Source organism: Panthera onca, chromosome B1, assembly GCF_046562875.1.
Source record: "Panthera onca isolate mPanOnc1 chromosome B1, mPanOnc1 haplotype 2, whole genome shotgun sequence".
Classification (NCBI taxonomy): domain Eukaryota; kingdom Metazoa; phylum Chordata; class Mammalia; order Carnivora; family Felidae; genus Panthera; species Panthera onca.
The window spans coordinates 153792895-153816450 of NC_138342.1; the positions used below are offsets into that span (position 1 = coordinate 153792895).

The 23556-nt window shown below is 38.5% G+C and overlaps 1 protein-coding gene and 1 long non-coding RNA gene across 6 annotated transcripts in view; one reads left to right on the forward strand and one right to left on the reverse strand.

The window, feature by feature from the left end:
* The window catches only part of MSRA (methionine sulfoxide reductase A), a 462376-nt gene that overhangs the window by 188724 nt on the left and 250096 nt on the right, over window positions 1-23556 (reverse strand). The gene's annotated exons all lie outside the window — the stretch shown is intronic.
* Window positions 1444-17293, forward strand: LOC132691875 (uncharacterized). 2 transcript variants are annotated; one of them, XR_009616037.2, is made up of 5 exons: window positions 1444-1658; window positions 1952-2099; window positions 2498-2545; window positions 11188-11251; window positions 17180-17293. It is a non-coding gene; the product is annotated as an uncharacterized LOC132691875 (long non-coding RNA). The 2 variants fall into 2 exon arrangements; XR_009616036.2 differs by lacking the exon at window positions 17180-17293 and adding an exon at window positions 13374-13420.

The window sequence follows — 23556 nt, forward strand, 5'->3', positions numbered from 1 at the left end:
GCTAGAGTCTAGCTCCAGAGTATGCACTCTTACCCACCCCCATCCCCACCGGGCTAGGTAAGGAAGATAAGGAGGCACTCCAGAAAGAGACTTACCATGAAAGGAAAGACACTGACCCCACAACCAAAGGTCGGCACAAGAAGGTATGTCTATTTAAGTCTAAAAAGTTAAGGTTTCTATAAACCCTTTTTTTTAATGATTCACCCTCCCTTTAATCAATTTTCCTACTTAAACAATTATCATCCCCCAAAAAGCAGTGGCTAAGACATTTCTGCTATATTCATCCTAACTCAAGTCTCAGAGACTAATGCAGCCCAGGAGGCAAGCACTCAGCCCACACTGGTAATCCACAGGAAGGAATGGCTTCAGCTGCTTGAGCATTACAGGAGCCGGTAGTCTTCCTGACAAACACAGAGACTACAGAGACAGTTCTGAAGTCAGCTGATAATGATGTGTACTTTTTATATGACAAAATTTAGATTCATTGTGTGCCACTGGAACCTAAGAGAACATCTGGGTGCATCTCGCATGGTTTATAAGAATAGAAACTCCTGTAAGAAACCTTTTCCAAGCAAGAAGAAAGCTGTGTGTGTGTGTGTGTGTGTGTGTGTGTGTGTGTGTGTGTGTGTGTGAATATATGCATCTACAATGTGTCTGCATCTATCATTTGAATTGGCTGGACTTTCAGAGAAGCCTTCTGGGCTAGGTTTAAGGAAGCTCCTGGAACCAAGAATGGGATTTTCCATCCTTTGTCTTCAAAAGCAGTCTGCAAGTGCTATGAATTTTATGAGGGTCAGCACTGACTTAATTTCTTTTTCTTTCTTCTTCTTCTTCTTCTTCTTCTTCTTCTTCTTCTTCTTCTTCTTCTTCTTCTTTTTTGCAGGAGAGGGGGTGGAAGGATGTTAGTTAAATCAAATCCAAGTCTTTTCCTTAACAAACTATAGAGAGGAATTGATCAGAGCAATGGAACCAGTATGTTTTTCTATGTTTTTGATGGAGAGTTCTGAATTCCAGGATCAAAAGTACAGATTTGGTGGCAAGAAAGTGAGTTGGTGAGAGTTGCACTAAAGAATTAACTTCAGGGGCACGTAGGTGGCTTAGTTGGTTAAGTGTCCAAGTTTAGCTCAGGTCATGATCTCACAGTTCACAAGTTCAAGCCCTACATCAGGCTCTGTGCTGATAGGTCAGAGCCGGTATCCTGATTCAGATTCTGTCTGCTTCTCTCTCTGCCCCTACCCTGCTTGCTCTCTCTCTCTTTCTCTCTCTCTCAAAAATAAATAAACATTAAAAAAAGATTATATTCAACCCCGTGTGGGCTATTTTGGTGGGAATGGGGTCTAGAGGCAAAGGTTGTGATTAAAGAGGCAAGTCCATTCTTCTGGGTTTACCCTCACCCATGTCACCATCACTCACTGCTCAGAGAATAGACTAGAATGCGCTGAACGCTGTTTGTGATGCAAGCACCCCCATAGCTGCTTCTGTTGTCTGGGACTGCGCAGACAATTGGACCGGACAGGAGTGGAGCACAGAATAGACACCCATCCCCCGAATGGCAATGGTGTTGGCAAATGTGAGCTTCTCTAGGTCTGTTAACATCGAAAACACCTGGGATAAATGAATTTTATAGTTTTCACCTTGGTACATAGCCATTATGTAAGGTCAGTATAAATTATATTCCTTAAGCACCAAAATAACTGATGAAAAGAAGCCAAAGTGACTTCCAAAATATAAATTTCAAGCTGCAGATACATCAATAACTATTTCTGTACTGTGTTCTCCATCTTAGCCCTTCTGCAAATTAGGGATAATTGTACTTGCCAGACACTTACTTCGAGGTTCGTGAGAGGATAATGTTTGGAAAGCTTGTTGGGTTTTGTGGATGAAAGGTTTCTGATTAGGACAAATTGTAAATTATTACTATTCATTAGAAAGAACAAATGAACTATTTCAGCTCCTAATGCATCTCGGACATCCACGTGCTATTATACACAAGGGGACAGTCTGGAAGAACACACCCTGTTCACAGCACCGCTATTAAACAGAACTACATCCCTCTACCTTAAAAAGAACACTTCAGAGCAGCCTGAAAACCCTGAAAAGTAAGTCCCATATTTCTTTGTCCCTTTATCTAAAAAGCAGAAAAAATATAATTAGAAACGTGGATAAGAAGCCTTCACTATTGTGCTTGGCTATATGCTTCAGATGTTCGGATCCCAGCTCGATAATGGCCATCGTCTTGATCAGGCCCCTTTACAAAGCAGGCTCCTACTTCACAGACAGGGTGGGGTCAAGGTCTCTGACACAGAGAATAAAGTAAAATTCTCCACAGAGGAGTCACTCCATAGAACCCGGTCATTGTGTAGATTTGATACCATTTTCCCCTGTGGCACACGCCGGAAATCATCCCTTAAAGATCATTTCTTATCTATAGCACTTTCTAAGGTATGTTATACATGGCCTACTTGTTCCTACATTCACTGTGCTTGTATCGTTTCAGGACTCTGTTTTCTCAAAACCATTGAGTCTAAGCCTTGTGTGCTAGTTAGTAAGTATTCATATCCCCATGTTTGAGTCATCTCAGTCTGTTTGTATACAATCATCCATGAGGGTGGAAATTGGAAAATTATGTTCACGTCAGTGTTCTCCATTAATTTTCATTAAATCAATCCTTTTTGATAAATAAGTTAAGTTTTGTTATTCAACATTTCCAGTGACAGAGAGGGAAAGAAGGTGGGGGTGAGGAGGGTAAGGAGGAAGAAGAAGGGGGACTGGTAAAGGGAAAGGAGAAAGAATAAGAATTGGCACATACAAATTTAAACTTAGTAGCTTAGACCTATTATAACTTATTGGCAATTTTGATAGAAAAATGCTTTCTTGGGGCACCTGGGTGGCTCAATTGGTTAAGTATCCGACTCTGGATATCAGCTCAGGTTGTGACCTTGTAGTGATGAGATTGAGCCCTGCATTGGGCTCTGAGCTAATGGAACCTGCTTGGGATTCCCTCTCTCCCTCTCTGTCTGCCCCTTCCCTACACTTGTGCGTGTGCATGCGTGCATTCGTGCTCTCTCAAAAAATAAATAAATAAGCATTTTTTAAAAAGGGAAAGAAAGAAAACTCTTGCATTGACAATTTTGTTTGGTGGCAGCTTTGTCGAGATAAAATTCATACACTATACAATTTATCCATTTAAAGTGTACCATTCAACAGTTTTTAGTATATTCAAAGAATTGGGCAACCATCACCACAATCAATTTTAAAACATTTTCATAGCTCTAAAGAGAAATCCCATACCCCTTCATTCTTATCCTCCAAATCATCCATTTCCTCTAGTCCCAGGCAACCACTAATCTAATTTCTGTCCCTATGGATTTCCGTACTTTGAAAATACATACATTTCAAATACAAGGAATCATACATTATGCAGTCTTTTGTGTCTGGCTTCTTTCACTTGAGATAATCTTTTCAAGGTCAACCATGTTGTTGCATGTATCAGTATTTCATTCTTTTTTATTGCCAAATAATAGTCCGTTTTATGTATACACCACAACTTTATTTATCCATTCTCCAGTTGCTGGACATTTGAGTTGTTTCCACTTTTTAGCTATGCTGAATAGCCAAACAATGCTGGTATGAACATTCATGCATAGCCTTTTGGGTGGACATAGGTTGTCATATCCCTAGGAGTGGGGCTGCTAGGTCATACAGTAAATCTACGTTTAACATTCCAAGGAGCTGCCAGACTGCTTTCCAAAGTTTCCAGCATAACAAAATATTGTTTACAGAATAACAAAAATATAAAGTAACTGCACCACTTCCCCTTCCCCCCAGCAAGGTATGAGGGTTACAAATGCTTTTTTGACTTAAGACTATTAGGTTATCAGTATAAAAAAAAAATTGAAAATTAAACAAGTCAAAAAGAAGAAATCACAATAAAAATTTTTAAATACTTAAAGCCAAATTACAATGAAAATACTACCATTGACCTTTGAACAACATGGGATTGAACAGCATGGGTCCACTTACATGCAGATTTTTTACAGTGCCATACAGTAAATGTATTTTCTCTTCCTTATGAGTTTCTTAATAACATTTTATTTTCTCTCGCTTGCTTTATTGTAAGAACACAGTATATAATACACATAACATACAAAATGTGTTAACTATGTTACCAATAAGGCTTCTGATCAACACTATGTTATTAGTTAACTTTTGAGGGAGTCAAGAGCTATACATGGGGGGTCGGTGCCCCTAACCTCTGCGTTCTTCAACGTTCAACTGTAGTATCAAAACTATCGGAGGGCACCTGGGTGGCTCAGTCAGTTAAGCCTCTGACTTGATTTCAGCTCAGATCATGATCTCATGGTTCATGAGTTTGAACTCCATGTCAGGCTCTGTGCTGACATCATGGAGCCTGCTTGGAATCCTCTCTCTCCCTCTCTCTCTGCCCCACCCCTGCTCATGCTCTTTCTCTCTCTCCCAAAATAAATAAACTTAAAAAAGTAAATAAACTATTGGGAAGCAGCAAAACTGGTTCTTTGTTGGATAGTAATAACTTTCATTATGAGGAAGGAGCAAAAATTTTAAAAACCAATGAACAAAGGAACAATGAACAAGGAACAATAGAATAACAAAAATATTTGAAGGAAGGAACTACAAGATAGAAGCATAAACTAATGAAACATAAAACAAAATTTCAATATAAAGAATCCTGAAGCCAAAAATTGATCAGGGAAAAAGGAGAAAGCACAAATAAATTTATTACAAGTAAGATGTGGCCAAAACTACCAATGCAACAAAGATTCAAAAGATGAGAAAAACACTGTAATTCATGCCAGCAAATTTCTTTGAAAAATGTAACTAAAAAAACTGGCCCATAAAGAAAAAGAAAGGCTGGATTCTCTTTAATGGCCTTTAAAATATGTATATTTTTAGTTAAACCTTTCCAAAAGGAAAACATAAGGCCTAGAGGGCTTTGCAAGTAAATTCTAATAGAACAATCAAGAAATGGATTATCCAAATCTTATACAATCTCTTAAAATATTAGACAAAAGGGAGAATGCTCTCCAGAACAGTCTAGGATGTTGGTATAATTCTATACTAAAATCAGATAAGAACAGTATTTTAAAAAAGAAAATTATAGGCCAATCTCATTTATGAACCAAAATGCAAACCTGACTGCAAACTCCAAACCAAAATTAATAGCAACTGAACCCAATGATACATTTAAAAGCTAAACTTCATGGCCAACTTATTAGGTTTATCACAAAAATGTAATCATAATCATGACCAGGAATTTTTCATTAGGTTGATAAAGTCAGAATGGAAGAGCAAAGGCTAGAATGGCCGAGACTCTCCTTAAAAACTAGTGGACAAAAACCTATCTTACCAAATATATAATTAATAATTAAGGTAATACATTGGCACACTGAACAATAAATAAAGCTAAAGAACAAAACGATGAGCCCAGATAGAGACCCATGCAAGTATGTAAACTTACTATATGGTAATGGTTACATTATGGAACCCCCAGAACAAGTGATTATTCATAAAGACAAAAATAAAATCAGATCCTCACATAAAAAACAAAAATCAATTGTATTTACATTAAAAATTTTCATGTAAAAGGCAAAACTCCTTTATTTCCTTTTAGAAACCAACAGTGGGAAAGATATTTATGATCCTGGGTTAAGGAATCTATGCAAGACACAAAATTCATAAACCATAAAGAAAAAGATTAGTAAATTCAACCACATTAAGACTAAGAACTTCTCATCAAAAGATAAAGACTTTTTAAAAGAAAAGGTACCAAAGATAAGAAAAATATTTGCTATACATCTAAGTATCAAAGGATTAGCATCAAGAATACACACACACACACACAAAACAACTTTATATGAGGAAGGAAAAAGACAAAAATCTCAATAGGATAATTAGCAATAGATCAAAATAGGCATTTCACAGAAGAGAAATACAAATTGTCAATAAATATATGAAAATGACTTACAAGTCATTAGTAATTAACAAAACACAAATTAAAACCATAAGATACTATTTCATATCAATAGATTTGGCAAAAAAAAAAAAATCATACACTGAGAAAGGTCTAGCCTACGTTGTAAATCAAAAGCTACCGATACTCTACAACTCAAAATTCCAGAACGACCTGTAGGTAAATCTAACACAAGGATACCAGGAGATATGTAAGGATGCACAAAGCAGCATCTTTTATAATAGGAGGAAAAAATGGAAACAACTCAATGTCCATCTATAGAAAAATGAAAAAATAAATAACAGCATGGCCATATAATAATACGCCATCAGCAGAAAAGAGGTGATGAACTACAGCTATGTGGCTCAATATGGATGAATCTCAGGAATAAAATGCTGACTGAGAAAAGTAATTCATGCAAGAATCCATACAATAGGACACCACTTATGAAATGGTCCAAACAGGCAAAACTAAATAATATATTGCTTTGGGATACACAAACATGTGACAAAACTACAAAGAAAAGCAAAGGAACAATCAAAACCATATTCAGATAGTAGACAATGCTGGGAAGAAGGCTTGGGGATAAAATTAGGGAGGGTCATGCCAAGGGCTTGGATGTTACTGGTAAAGTTCTAGTTCTTAAGTTGAATTATGGGTTCATTCTATTAAGCTTTACAAATTAAATTCACTTTATATAATACCTTTCATGGATCAAATACTTAATTTTATTTTAAAAGGAATATCTGTAATGTCCCTTATATCAGACTTATATCTGTTTTTATTGAAGAAAAAAAAAGCCTATGGATATTAACCTTTATTTTTCATTTTAAAAGCAAGTTATTCTGAATACCTCACCTGAGTATTAACTTTAATTTTACATACAAGCACACAAGTTAATTACTAGTCTACTAATTTTTTTTAAGTTGTACTGTGTCAATCTAGAACTGAAAATAATCATTTTCATTAGAAAGGCCAGGATTCAAAACTCTTTTTCCTATTCTACTAAAAGCTACTCTTCAGAAGCCTTGTAAATGATAAAACTCAAAAAGTGGCTTGGACAATGTTCAATGACTCTTGGGAGGTCTCTTCTAGGAAGTTAAATATGGTTGCCTTTTGAAATAAACTTTAAAATAAACTAGGTGTTTTCCTACCACAGACAATGCCTTCATGGAATGACTGGGTTAATTTAAAAATCAGGATCTGAGAGCACAGCTGTATTGTTCATAGCCTGCAAGGTTCAAAGGCTTCCTGATGATAGCCTTCTGAGGACACTATAACTTCTTTTCCTCATTTGGGCAGCTTCAGGCCAGGAACCTTAGAGTTGAATGGGGAGGACATGGTTAGCTTCTTCATGCTCTGCTTTATCCCCTTTCTCTGTCATCCTGACCCTTCCATGGTTGAGCCCAGAGAGAGAGACAATAAGGGAGAAAGAACTCAGCCATATATGGTAGGTGGTATTTGTAATCTGTGTTATGGACTGAATTGTGTCCCCTCATAACTCCTATGCTGAAGTCCTAAGCCCCAAGTCCTCAGAATGTGATTATATTTGAAAGTATGTCTTTAAAGAGGTAATTAAGTTAAAATGAGGTCATTGGGGAAGCCCCTAAATATGCCTGGAATCTTTATAAAACCAGGAGATTAGGACACAGACACATCCAAGGGCAGACCAAGTGAAGACACAGTGAGAATGTGGTCATCTACAAGCTATAGAGAGAAGCCTCAGAAGAAACCTTGATCTTGGTCTTCCAGCCTCCAGAACTGTGAGATAATGAATTGCTATTGTTTAAGCCAGCCAGTCTGTGGAATTTGCTATGGCAGTCCTATGAAATTATAAAATACATCTGGTATTGAGTTTCCCTCTATATATGGTAAATGGGTAACTTAAACTTCTTTTCCTCACTGGGTAATTTTATAGGTTTCCAGGGATCCTCCCTCTAAGAACCTCTGATCACTGCTCCCTGGAGGTGACCACTGCTCCATCCAGCTGCTTACTACTGCCCCTACCTGCTCCTAACCTCTGGGCTTCCAGCAATCCACCCCATAGATTTCTGTGTAGGACTCCTTTTGCACCTCTGTGTGGTCTTCTTGGGAGACATACTTTGTAAAAGATCCCAGACTGGCTTCTTATCACAAGGTCCAATTCTGGAAAACACACACACCTTTGCCCCACCATGATGGGAGAAGCACAACAGATTCCATCCCATGATATCCCTGGTTGTGTCTTCTTTCCATTGCCAGCCAGCCAGCTCTTGCCGCAGCCTTAGCCTTTGCCCTCCATGGGCAGGAATTATACACCAATCCTTACAAATTCTAGAAGCAGATGTGAAATTCCTCAGGTCATCTTCTTGAGGCCTCCTTCACTTGGCTTGAGGTAACAACAAGGTATCCACTTTACTGGCTCTTCTTAGGTACTGAGTGGGAGAGAATGCCTCATTTTCCAACACATCCTCCAAAGAAATCCTCACTCTCAACTCTCCAAAAGCCTGATATAAACCTGGTATAATGCTGGTATAAAGCATTTTAGCAATTTCCTAGAATGTCCTATAGAGGTGGTCTAAAACCTCTCTGCAGAATGTGGGGCTTGGTGCCACCTCCATTGCTCTAGGTTCTGGGGGGTCTGTTGACCTTGGTGAGTAGAATTTAACATCCGGTTCCACTTGACTTTTGCTCTGCCTCCCCGCCTGGATGCTAAGAAGGAATCCATTAGTAGAAGTGACTGAAAGGCAGAAGCCAGATACAGGCTGACACAGGGGTGTGCAGGCTGGTTCTCCACAGTTTTTCCTCTCTGAAGTTTTAGCCCCTGCAGTTTGGCTGGATGATTTACCCCTAGGGAGTGTAGGTGTTCCCAACTCCCCATGTAACAAGGTAGAAGAACTAGCCTGTTTCTCAAAGAGAGAAATTTTAGAATAATCATAGAGGCCAAGGGATGATGAAGCCTGGGATTATCTGGTGGAAGAAACCTGGAGCCTAACCTCTCAAGGGTAGGAGCTAAATCACATTCTGCCTTTGAGCTCCAAGCATCTAAGGTCAGTGCCTTCCATGGAGCAAATGAACATTCCTTTAATGGAATTCTAAATATGAGCCATTAAGAGTAGGACTACCCTGAGGTTTGTGGAGAAACTAGTGAAAATAGAAGGCAACTGATGAATTTTCATTATCTTTTTGACTATTTAAAAACGCATTTTGGTATCCATGGGAAATTATTCAGTGTCATAATATTACTCTATGCTGTGTGTGAGCCACAGGATTTTGCCTCAATCTCCCTTTCCTGCCAGCCTTTCCCACCACTTTCCTGACACTGTCCCTCACACACTTCTACCCTGACCACTTCCTCCCCATCATCCTCCACCTGTCCAGTGTCAGCCCCTACATGACACCTTTCTCACTGAAATCTTCTGAGTTCTCAGAGCTATCCACCTGGGTCTGCCCTGTAGCTCTCAGCACTTTCTACCTTCAATTAGAATTATCTTCTCTATTTGCAAAAGACATATCAGATGAAGGGTTAGTATCCAAAATCTATAAAGAACTTATCAAACTCAACACCCAAAAAACAAATAATCCAGTGAAGAAATGGACAAAAGACATGAATAGGCACTTCTCCAAAGAAGACATCCAGATGGCCAACAAATACATGAAAAAATGCTCAACATCACTCATCATCAGGGAAATACAAATCAAAACCACAATGAGATACCACCTCACACCTGTCAGAATGGCTAGCATTAACAACTCAGGCAATAGCAAGATGTTGATGAGGATGCAGGGGAAGAGGATCTCTTTTGAACTGCTGGTGGGAATGCAGGCTGGTGCAGCCACTCTGGAAAACAGTATGGAGGTTCCTCAAAAAATTAAAAATAGAACTACCCCACAACCCAACAATTGCACTACTAGGTATTTATCCAAGGGATACAGGCATGCTGTTTCAAAGGGGCACATGCACCCCAATGTTTATAGCAGTACTATCAAAAATAGCCAAAGTATGGAAAGAGCCCAAATGTCCATCGATGGATGAATGGATAAAGAAGACATGGTATGTATATTCAATGAAGTATTACTCAGCAATCAAAAAGAATGAAATCTTGCCATTTGCAACTACGTGGATGGAACTGGAGAGTATTATGCTAAGCGAAATTAGTCAGAGGAAGACAAATATCATATGACTTCACTCATATGAGGACTTTAAGAGACAAAACAGATGAACATAAGGGAAGGGGAGCAAAAATAATATAAAAACAGGGAGGGGGACAAAACATAAGAGACTCTTAAGTATGGAGAACAAACAGAGGGTTACTGGAGGGGTTGTGGGGGGGATGGGCTAAATGGGTAAGGGGCATTAAGGAATCTACTCCTGAAATCATTGTTGCTACCTGAATTACCATAAAGTTCTATCTTCTGAACCTTTGTATCCCCCACAGCACCCACACTGACACATATGTAGAATAGCACTTAACAAGCATTGAAAGAATTTTTGTATACGTGTTATGTTTTAACAATGCACATACGTTATTCTTCAGTGATGGAAGACAATGACAAAGAAGGTTAACTCATACCTTTGATTTATACATTTGGTCCCAGTTGCTGAACAGTAAAACAAAGTCATGAATTTTTTTTCAGAAAGTAAAAATATGCAGATAAATGCTTACAAACGTTTTTGCAAATCTGCTATTCTCCCATTAGCAAATCATATCTTATATCAAGTCTACAATAATGAGTAAGATAAATTTGATCATCTTATGGCAACACTTCTCTTGTGAGCCCAGCCTTTATTATGACAAGTGTTTGGTTTTGTTTTTAATTTGTTTTTACTTTTGTATGGTAATTGGATGAAATGTCTGAAGACCTATACAGCTACTTGTTTATTCTTCTGGCAAAGTCTCAGAAAGCACACGTTTTATCAAATTGACGTCTCTAAGTATTCAAATCTTAGTTCTATTTACTTATGGAGATTGTTCTTAGACATATACCTTCAAATGAAACAGGATTAATGAACAAGAACTTCAACTTGTGTGTATGAAATGAAAACACAGGGAAGGAATGCCTCTGGGGTTTTAGACACCCACCAATAACCATGCAGTTAAATATTATAATCCTAAACCTACATTTACATCATACTTTATGGTTAGCCAAGCACTGTCACATGGGATGGCACACATTGTCAGCTGTCCAACAACTCCCCATGTTTTCTTTGCTTACAGAATATCGATAATGGCAGGCGGTCAGGCAACAGTGGGCAGGCTGGGCCCTTCTGACACACCAGGGGTAAGTTTTGACTGTTCTTTACTCTTCATGGCCACTGCATTCCACTTTCCAGTGACTGGTCTAGGCCCAGGCACATGAAACGATTCTAGCTCTAGACACATAAAGGGATGTCTTCTGATGGATTTCTAAGAAACTCCTCCCCTTCTTACAAAAAAGGACACAAAAATGAAGCATTAACTCCCTTTTCTTGACAGTGGATATTGAAGTTGAGGACCTGGATGCCTGAAACGGTGGCAGCCATCCAGGGCCAGTGAGGGATGCTGCCAAAGCTGAGAATAGCAGAATAGAAAGATAGGAAGAACCTGAATTCTTGATGATTTTTCTTTTTTGAATCACTAAATTAACTACCCTGGAACTTCTTGACTTCCAGTTATGTAAAAAAACAGTACATGTTCCTATTTTTAAGCCAATTTTAGTTGAGATTTCTGTTACTCCCTGCCAAAAGTATCTACATATTGGATCTCATTAAATTCTCACAACAATGGTGTGAAGCAGGCACTTTACAAATGAAGCAAATAAAATAGCAAATATGTAAATGGCTATGCCAAGGTCACATGTCTATAAATGGCATAACTGGATCTGAAACCAGGTCTGATTCCAAATTTGGTGTTTCTTCCCATGAAACCTGATGACACACACAAAAAATCCTAGAGCAAGAAAACATACTGTCAAATCATCCTGACATCCTTAACAAGTAAGTCTAAGGCAACCGTGCCATCATGGAAACAGACTAGCCACTGAGTGTAAACACTAGTTCTGTCAAAGACTCTGGTATTATGGTTGAATCACTTAACATTTCTCAATTAGGAGACTCTTGTTCTTCAACTAAAATTTAAAACAAGTGGATTCAAGACAAATGTGAAAATATTAAAGTGCCAACCATTTGCTTACAACTGTTTGGCATTGTGGGAGCTTCACAATAAACCAGACACTAGCTTGTTCTTAAGGAAGTTGTCCACCTGAGAATCTGAGTCATAAGTACTTGAAATAGCTGAAGAAACACACTAAGAACTACATCATATATTAGCCCATATGATGTCGATGATGCCATAATAGATATTAAACAGCACGAAACTCAAAAGTAGCATGGATCTCGCTTTTAGGTATCAAATGTCACTAAACAGCCAACAAAACATCTCATGCTACTTATGTATTAGTAGCTTCAGCCATATGAAATTGCTAACATCCAATATCATTCTACTATTAAAAAAAATGGCAATTCTGTGCATTTCAACCTTGCTAGACCCAGAGATAAAGCAGAAAATAAAAAGCTTTCGATGTTATGAAGAGTAGGAACATGAACTGGCAAGAGCAATACAATGGATGAGTGTTCCATAGGGGTTTGTGTACAGAGTGAGGTATCAGCACACGGGAGACACTGAACCCCAACTTGTGAAGTCAAGGCACATTGCCCTAAAGAGGAAATGGCTAAACTGAGTTCTCAGTGGGAATAGCTTTAATATAACTGATTTCTTAAACCTCTAAGAACGTGTATTTCTAAATGAGTGTTCATACTCCTCCACTTCGATCCCTGGCCATTTTCACCCATTACACATGTCTGTAGAGCCAGCTATTTTATTTTAATTAGTTCTCTTAACAGGGCTATGTTGAGTAGCTACACAGAAAACATGTAATGCATGCTTTAATAATCACAACATCTATCAAGGTGAGAATTAGTATTCCCACTTTTACTAATGAAGACGTAAAGGTTCAAACAGATACCCAAAATTATGTAGCCATTTAGCAACAGAGCCTGGAAAACAATATGGTAGGAAAGAAGAAGAAAACAACAGCATGACCCCCATATAATCAATGACCTACATGCTCTTTGTTAAAACAACAACAACAACAACAACAAAGGGGGGGGGGATTTAATTCTACTTGAATGCAAAAATCTATTCTGGGCATTCAATGAAGACTACCTGACTGCCACCCAAATGGTACCAATAAGGCTTAAAGCTCCAATGAACTTCAAAGGACCAAGCCAGAAGTCAAATTAGTCAGAAGGGGGCTTAAGATGCTTAGGTCCTTTGAAATCAACTCAAGAAGAGCACCAGAAATGTCTAAAGTTCCATAAAGAGCTCCATTCACAAATGATAACCATTTTGGCATTTTCTTCCAGGAGTTACCATGAAATTGCAGGAAGGTGGAGATGAAAATGACTTAAAGGGGCGCCTGGGTGGCGCAGTCGGTTAAGCGTCCGACTTCAGCCAGGTCACGATCTCACGGTCCATGAGTTCGAGCCCCACGTCAGGCTCTGGGCTGATGGCTTGGAGCCTGGAGCCTGTTTCTGATTCTGTGTCTCCCTCTCTCTCTGCCCCTCCCCCGTTCATGCTATGTCTCTCTCTGTCCCAAAAATAAATAAAAAACGTTGAAAAAAAAATTAAAAAAAAAAAAAAAAAAAAGAAAATGACTTAAAGATTGCAGCAGATTCTGCCAGGTCTGCTCCAGAAATCTACTTCTGCATCTTGGGAAGCCCATCTTAACTGCATTTCTTAGCTTTCCTTGGAGTTAGTATGGCCATGTGATGGAGTTCTACCAAGAACATGAGCAGGAGCGATGTGGACCATTTTGGAGCCATGGCCTTTCAGCAACATGTTCGCCCTTGCCATGCTCTCTCTGCCCATCTGGTAGACCAGAAGTAAATGACAACAAGCATGGAGTGGGCAGCAGAGTCAGAAAATGGAAGCTGCCTGGTTCTCTGAATCACCATGTGAGAAAAGCTGCCCACCGACTAAGAATGCCTGCTTTGGGCTGTTACATGAACAAAAACTAAATATGTATTGTGTCTGAGCCACTGCACATTTTTAGGGTTTATCTGTCACAAATGGAGTCCAATCCCATAGACAGTGGCATAACCAGGTCAAGAAACAGGTATGAGGCCTCTCATATACTAAAGAGATTTACAAAACAGATGACTGTGACTGACACGGAAACTCCACAGCACAACTTGTGAATTCTTCCAAGGTGCTACCTGCTGCTGTGCCTGGAGCCCAGGGCCAGCCTCCCTCAGTCCAGGGTTACTGCATAGCATTTGTGGAAGTGAGATCTAAAGAATAAGTAAAAGAATGATTCAGCAGATTATAAAGTGTTGAATAGGACAGTGAACATCTGAGTTATAAGATATATCAAAATACTGGGCAACATAAGAGGAAGAAATGAAAAATGTTTTTAGAGCTTCTTGGCAAAATATGTATTGCTCTTTGATATATGGGTTTTTATTGCCCGTCTAAACAGTTCATAATACAAATCAAATTTATGTCAATAAGGAGCCAAGAAACTATAATTCAGATGACCATTTATTTATAGCAGGGATAGCTCTAAGTATTAAGTTCCTTTTTAGGTTTCCTAAGTGAGGATTGTTAGATATACACCTTCAAATGAAACAGGATGAAGGAATAAAAACCTTGATTTATGTGTACATGTAATGAAAACTGTAGGGAAGACACATGTCTGGGGCTTTAGATAAAACTGTAAGTATATGAATGATATTGAGTTACTTGAGACTCTTTGACTTCCAGAAATTACCAAATTGAGGATGTGACCCAAATATCAGTAAATTTGATCATTTATACTTTATACTTTGAAAGGGAAAGGCAAGAACACTACATTGGAATCAGACCCAGTGAACTGTATTTTTTAAACAGGGTAAGAAATCTTAAAGTTGGATCTATAGAAGAATAGGACTAGATGGGATCTTAGAAAGCTTCCTCCTAGATATCCTAATTAAACATGAGGAGGGGCACCCAAGTGTCCGACTCTTGATTTTGGCTCAGGTCGTGATCTCATGGTTGTGAGATCGAGCCCCACACAGGGCTCTGAGCTGGGCATGGAGCCTGCTTGGGATTCTCTCTTTCCCTCTGCCCCTCCCCAGCTTGTATGCATGCATGAGTGCAGTCTCTCTCTCTCTCTCTCTCTCTCTCTCTCTCTCATTCTCTCTCTCTCTCACACACACACAAGGAAATTTAGGCACAGAGAAGTTGACTCACTTTCCCAAGGTGGCACAGCTTTTTGGTGGGGAAAAAAAAAAAGTAGAGTAACTCCAAATTTGCTGACTCACAGACCTGGGTTCTTTGTCTCTGTTAGTATAAAAGGAAGATCACACAACTTCGAAAAAAGACTTGAACTATACTTCCAATTAGTAAAACTATACTAAGGGGAAAAGAGGTACGACCTAAAATTAGAACTATCGGATGTTGGCCAAGATACATTTTGTAAGAATAACTTAGTTGAGCTTAAAGAAATTATTAAAGACATTTTTTAAACATTGCCCTTATTCCTTCCACTATAAACCACCATTATTATTATTAAAATCTAGGTCTCAAGTAGTGAGGTATGTACTTTCTTATTTAGAAAAGCTAACAGATTATTTTTAATCATCATAATGGTTACACACTTTCAATTACACAGAGGGAAAAAAATCAAATCTCTTTTAATTCTACCTTTCTTAACCCTGAATGATATTTCTTCCAGATTTCACCAGCTGATACAATTCAGATGAAAAAAAGATCCTTTCTTTATTACTTAAAGAGAGCTGTAAATCAAATGTAGACCTCAGGGGGGTGGGGACAAAGAGAAGGAGGGAAGACTCATTTGCTTATTAGGTTTCCATAAAAAAATTAAGAATAACAAGCAGATCTAAATCTGCCCACAACTGAAGCCTTGTAACAGTTGCTACTGAAACATTAAAGACTTCTTACAGACAAATTGCAATCAACCTAACTTTCTGTTGTCTCGCATACATACATGCTGCTCCGATTGATGAGATGTTATTAATAAAGGAAGAGATGGCTACAAATTAAAGCAAGCCCTGCTTAATCACATTAATCCAGAGCGAGTCAAAGGCTTCAATTTTCGAAATAATTTTGGGCTTAATGCCTTGGAGATGGGCAGACTGCTCCATTGAGGCAGCAGCTGGTCCAATTTAAGCTGCATTGTGAGGCCGGAATTGTCAGGTCCTTACAGAAACAAGGAAGCCTGACAGTTTTCAGGATGCAACCAAAACTGCTGAGACAAAAGAAATTGCAAGAAATTGAAAGGGCTCTGTAACAATTACAAGGCGGCCCACTGTTGGTGGATTGTATGTGATTAACCAGCTCTCACTGTCAGGACGGGGTGGTATGCACTATTGCGACCGTGCCCCCAGACGGTGAGCCCCAGACAGCTGCCGCAGGAAGCATCGTCGGGGAGCCACTACTTTGGGTTACTGATTAGAAAAAGGCCTGTCCATAGAGAGGCGGAGGAAGCACGACTGTGGAGCCCAGCTCACACATGCCGCCTGTCTCCTCCATTGAGATGGCGGCTGCGCTGATCCAGACAGGGACAGAGGGGCTGGATAGGCAACAGCAAGGAAATGATGCCAAAGCATTTGAGGGACAGAAGGGACCGACCCCTGAGTACCACAGAACAGGTTTTCAGCAGGAGGATTGTTATTTTCCCGAGCAATTATCTTAATGATTTTCTATGCAACAAAACTAAAAGTAGGTCAAAAAAAAAAAAAAAAAAAAAAAAGTTCCAGGCTGTGAATCAAGAGATCTAATTTCTAATCCCAGATGTGCAACTCTGTCGTGTGATGTTTAGGCAGTCCACTTTTTTCTCTGGGCCCTACTTTCTTCACTGAATCAAGCCACGGTTCTGGCTTCATGTTACATGGCTCTGTGAACAACAGAGTTGACCAACTGCGTATTTGCCATCGCACCCCTTACACTTCCATCTTTTCTAACATATCGGGAGATACTACCGCATAGCGGCAAAGAGCGAGGCATCATTAGTACGCGTTTCGACACGGAGCAATGAAGGGGCCCTACCAAGGAAATGCTTTGAATGATCTCATTTGTTTTAGCAACCCAATTCTCTAAAATTCCCACGTGTCAGAAAAGAAAACACATCCAGTTTCCAAAAGTAAAATCATCCTGTTAACTCTCTCAGACAAAGCTTGAACTCAGAAAATAAGCCATGAGAGACATAGAAGATCCGAGATCGTAGGCCCAGCTCTTCTGCTGAGAAAACTGTGGACTACATTCTTGAAACTTGTAAGGGGGAATTACCTTGGAGTCCCTTAATTTATTGTACAATATGCTGTTTTCTCATTTTATTGCTTTGGCTGTATGCGGTTTTTTGTTGCTGTTGTTTTTAATGTTTATTTATTTTGAGAGAGAGAGCATACGAATGGGGAGTGGGGTAGACAGAGAAGGAGAGAGGGAGAGAGAGAATCCCAAGCAGGCTCCCACTGTCAGCATGGAGCCCAATGCAGGGCTCAGTCTCATAAACTGTGAGATCATGAGCTGAAATCAAGAGTTGGATGCTTACCCGACTGAGCCACTGGTTGTATATGGTTTATTCAGTCTCTTTGCTGATATTGCTCCTATCTTTTTGGCATATTACAAGAAATTTCTGGGGTGCCTGAGTGACTCAGTCAGTTAAGCATCTGGCTCTTGATTTCGGCTCAGGTTATGATCTCACAATTCATGGGATCGAGTCCTGCACTGGACTCTGTAGTGACACAGTGGAGACTGCTTGGGATCATCTCTCTCTGTGCCTCCCCTGTTCGTGCTTGCTCTCTGAATAAATCAATAAACAAATAAATAAATAAAAGAAATTTTTAGAAAAAGGACACCTGTGGGGCACTCGGCTGGCTGTCAGTAGAGGATGCAACTCCTGATCCTAGGGTTGTGAGTTTGAGCCCTGTTGGGCCTACAGCTTACTTAAAAAAATAAATAAATAAAAAATAGAAAAAGTACACCTGGAATATAAAAGACAACAAATGAAACCTATTCTAATATTTAAACCGAGAAAAATAATGCCTTTGTGTGTAATGTCAATTCCACTGTTAATATAATAGCTCTGGGAAGCCAAACAATAAACACTGGTCCATATGACATTAGTTCTGAGTGAAATTACTTCATTGGCTTTTAGGACAACTCAAAAGAGAATGGATGGGTGGGCATAATGCATAGAAAGATAAAACAGGGAGACTGATGGATAGATATACGTGCACACTCACTTTAGGAAAAGAGGTATTTCTGAAAAGTCCATAGTTTCTCCACATTGGAATGGGCTTGGAAATCACCTATCTCAACGCCCTACCCCAGCTGTTCTCCCAAATGTGGAGAGTCACCTTACCTTCTGTTGGATCATTCTTAGTGTCAGGATAATTACAACATGTGGCAAGAAGTGTCCAAATGCCTCAGGGAATCTGCCAAAATCGCCCTCCAATACCTTTCACTAGTCTTGTTCCCTCTGAACAACACACAGTAATGGTTTCCTCCCTCATGTGGCAGTTCTTCAAATATTTGAAAACAACTAACTCCCCATCTCCCACCATACATACCCAAGCCTTTGACTTAGTATTTGAAACTTAACCCTAATAATATGTTAAAAGGTTTCTGAATAATAGAAGAAGAATAATATAGAAGAATAATATATATAATATATATTAATTATAATATATATAATATATAATAATAATAGAAGAATAATAGAAGTGGCAGTTATTAAGTCATGGCCTCTTAGCTCCAAATCCACCCTTCTTTCCTGCTCTGTGATAATGGAGGTGGGCTTTGTAAAAAATATTCTATTTTGCCAGATGCCATGATGTTCAACCTTGTCACTAGAGGGTGTCAGAGGGACCCTAGAGGAGGAAAGAGTTTTTCTCTACCAGATTCCCCTGTGCTTCCCTCCTCGGACAGGACAGGACTCTCTCCAGTCTTCACCTCCTACATAAGGGTTTGCTCTCAAGGTTATTAGGGAAACTGCCACCTCATCTACCCATAGAAAGCTGCTAAACCCAACTGTTGGCTGTGATCACACTGTCAGCCCCCAGTTAACTTCATCAGGTTTTACTTAAGGTAATGTGAATCATTTTGTTAATGCAAATGAACCCTAACATATAGAATATATTATCTACTTCAGTTGACAACACATTTACATAATCATAATAACATTTTGTATTGATTTGTTGATAAACTCTGCTATAGTTATATAGGAAGAATGAGAGGGGATGAGATGGTGGGAGGGTGATATGAGAAATCTAAGTTTCCATCTATTATTAGCAACTATAATAATTACCATTATTATTATCACAGTTAAAGCCTACATGATTCTTACCATATATCAAGCAATTTACATATGGTAACTCATTTAATCCTTACAAGAATGTTGGCAGATACAGTAATATTATTTTCCCTCTTTTACAAAACTTGAAATTGAGGCATAACAAAGTCAAATAACCTGTCCAAAGCTTTATACCTACTAGGGAGTGGAATTAATGTCTAAAATGGGTAAACTAACAAACAGCAGTGTAAACGTATTATTTTAAGACATGGAGGTCACTAGTAGAAGAAACAGCTAAAATAACGTACAGACTTCTGGGGATCAGGATTTAAGGTAGAGTAGAATAAGGAAGATGAATATTGCCTTTACTTTAAATGATAATTGATTTTTATCCATTTGTATATAAATATCTTATAAAATAACTCACTGTAAGACTAAAACAAATTCAAATACATTCAATTGAGTGATAACCTGATCATACCTATAACCTCAAATCTATACAGGAATTGTATTTATTTTAAGAATGAACTTGATGACTTTATTTTGCTTTTATTTCATCTACTTTTTTTTATATAATTTATTGTCAAATTGGCTTCCATACAACACCCAGTACTCATCCCAACAAGTGCCCTCCTCAATGCCCATCACCCACTTTCCCCTCTCCGCCATCAACCCTCAGTTTGTTCTCTGTATTCAAGAGTCTCTTATGGTTTGCCTCCCTCTCTCCCTCTCTGTTTGTAACTATTTTTTCTACTTCCCTTCCCCCATGGTCTTCTGTTAAGTTTCTCAAGATCCACATATAAGTGAAAACATATGGTATTTGTCTTTCTCTGACTGACTTATTTCACTTAGCATAATACTTTCCAGTTCCATCCACGTTGCTGCAAATGGCAGGATTTCATTCTTTCTCATTGCCAAGTAGTATTCCATTGTGTATATAAACCACATCTTCTTTATCCATTCATCAGTTGATGGACATTTAGGCTCTTTCCATAATTTGGCTATTGTTAAAAGTGCTGCTCTAAACTTTGGGGTATATGTGCCCCTATGCATCAGCACTCTTGTATCCCTTGGGTAAATTCTTAGCAGTACTATTGCTGGGTCATAGGGTAGATCTATTTTTAATTTTTTGAGGAACCTCCACACTGTTTTCCAGAGCAGCTGCACCAGTTTGCATTCCCACCAACAGTGTTTCTCCACATCCTCGCCAGCATCTATAGTCTCCTGATTTGTTCATTTTAGCCACTCTGACTGGCGTGAGGTGGTATCTCAGTGTGGCTTTGATTTGTATTTCCCTGATGATGAGTGACAATGAGCATCATTTCATGTGTCTGTTGGCCATCTGGATGTCTTCTTTGGAAAAGTGTCTATTCATGTCTTCTTCCCATTTCTTCACTGAATTATTTGGTTTTTGGGTGTGGAGTTTGGTGAGTTCTTTATAGATTTTGGATACTAGCCCTTTATCTGATATATCATTTGCAAATATCTTTTCCCATTTTGTCGGTTGCCTTTTAGTTGTGTTGATTGTTTCCTTTGCAGTGCAGAAGCTTTTTATCTTGATGAGGTCCCAATAGTTCATTTTTGCTTTTAATTCCCCTGCCTTTGGAGATGTGTCGAGTAAGAAATTGCTGCAGCTGAGGTCAAAGAGGTTGTGGCCTGCTTTCTCCTCTATATAAGCAATATAACTGAACAAGTATTTCGTCTACCTTTGAATAGATCATCATCCTTCAGGGTTACTTCTATCAATCCCCTAACCCATCCACTTATGAAATTCATATTCAGGGACGCCTGGGTGGCTCAGTCGGTTAAGCGGCCGACTTCAGCTCAGGTCATGATCTTGCGATCCGTGAGTTCGAGCTCCGTGTCGGGCTCTGTGCTGACAGCTCAGAGCCTGGAGCCTGTTTCAGATTCTGTGTCTCCCTCTCTCTGACCCTCCCCCGTTCATGCTCTGTCTCTCTCTGTCTCAAAAATAAATAAACGTTAAAAAAATTTTTTTAAAAAGAAAGTCATATTCAAATTCAGAAGATTAAAATTTGATATTTGCTAACCTATGGAGTTTCTCCTAAATCTACTGCATATGCAATCATTCATCCATTCATTAACTCAACAAACATTTATTTGACAGCTATTCTATGCCTTGCCCTCATCTAGTCTCTAGTAACTGAAAGATGAGTAAGACACAACCTCTGCATTAAGGAATGTATAGCCTAGAACAAAATACAGATGTGCGAATCCATACACTATAGACACTGGGAGCCTTTACTACACAATTTGTATTTGAGCTAGATCTAAAAACATGCAGAAGTGTGACAGTTAATTGTATGTATCAGCTTGAATGGGCCATAGGGTGTCCAGATATTTGGTCAAACATGATTCTGGGTGTATCTGTAAGGGTGTTTTTAGATGATAGGAACATTTGAATCAGTAGACCAAGTAAAATAGATTGCCCTCTCTAATTCAGGTGGGCCTCATCCTATCAGTTGAAGACCTGAGTAGTACAAAAAGTCTGAGTTAAGAGGGAACACCTCCTGTCTGATTACCTTCAAGCTAGGACATCAGTTTTTTCCTGCTTTCATACTCACACTCAAACATCAACTCTTCCTGGGTCTAGAGTCTGCCAGCTTTTAGACTGGAACTCACAACATCAGCTTTCCTGGTCTCCAATTTGCCCACTGCAGATCTTAGTACTTGTCGGCCACCATCATCCTGTGAGCCAATTCCTTATAATAAATTTCTTAGTTAGATAGATAGTTAGATCAATCGATTGATCACCATCCTATTGGTTCTGTTTCTTTGGGAAACCCTGATAAATAAAATAAGCCTTAATGAAGTACAAAGTGAAGAAAATAATTTCAGATAAAGGAAACAAGATTTCATCAAGTTTTGGAGACATGAGAGACTCGGTATGTTTGGCTAGCGAGTAGAAGAAACTGAGGAAAGAGAAAGGTTAAATTGTGAGGATTTAGAAGAGAATATTCATGGGAATTAAATAAATCATGTAATGAAGTTCCATGGTAAACCATTCTATAAAAGAAAAAATCTCCTTTGTAATGCTAATAGACAGTTGATAAATCTGAGTTTTTTAATAGAGATAAAACCATTTTTAATTGAATTTACGGGCAGGTGTTTCTTGCATGTAAAATGCACAGTAATCTATTCCAAAAATTATGTGCCTATTTACTCATATTTTATACTCTGCATAATTCCTAGAAAAATGGTTATAAAGAATTTTTATTATTGAAGTTTTCAAACATATACAAAAGTGAAAATAATACTAAAATAAACCCCATTTACCCACCTATCCTACAGATGCAAAAATTGCCAACATTTGAGCATACTTACTTGAGCATACATACATACTTTTTCTTCCTCCCTTCCTTTTTCCTTTATTTTGTAGTATGTTAAAGCAAATTTTCTCACATTGTTTCACACCTAGATACTTTCCTATATAATTTCTAAGAAAAATAAGGATATTTTTGTTCATAACTCATTATCTAATCTAACAAAATTAGATAGTGTACTTAGTGCACTTAGTTACTTCTTAGCATCATCTAATTCCCAGTCTGTATCCAAATTTCCCTGAAAACATGCCCTCAAAACATGTTTGCCCTCAAAACATGTCCTTTTTGAGTTGTTTTCTTCAAATCAATTTCCATCCATGGTCCACACATCCTATTTGATTGCTATGTCTCTTAAATATTATGCAATTGACAATGCTTTTTTAACTTACTTATATATTTAAGAAATCAGGTCAGTTGTCCTTAGCATATCCTACGTTCTATATTTGCAACATTGCTTCCTAATGAATGGTATGTGTATCATGCAAGCTGTTTCTTTATCGCCTCTTATTTCATGTTAAATGGATCCAGATCTAAGGTTTTGGCTTTTTTTAGGTTCAACTATCTTAGCAAGAATTCTTCATAGATGGTACTGTGTAGTTCATCTTGCATCAAATCAGGAGATGTATAATGTGTGGCTGTTCCACTTCCAGTAATGCTGAAACTGATCAGTGGATCCAGGGTGTGAGAGCCATCCAACCTGTTCCCAGAAATGTTTATCCTAATGGTTTCAGCAGGGTGAACGTTGCCAAAAGAAACTACTTCATTAGAGGTGATTTTGCTAGTTCTCCAATTACCTCTACATTAATAGCTCAAATTCTTTTATAGAAATGACTTTCAGTCATAAAGTAGAAGAATTAAAAATATCTAAAATAGGAATTACTATAATTGGCATACAATAAATTGCACATACTT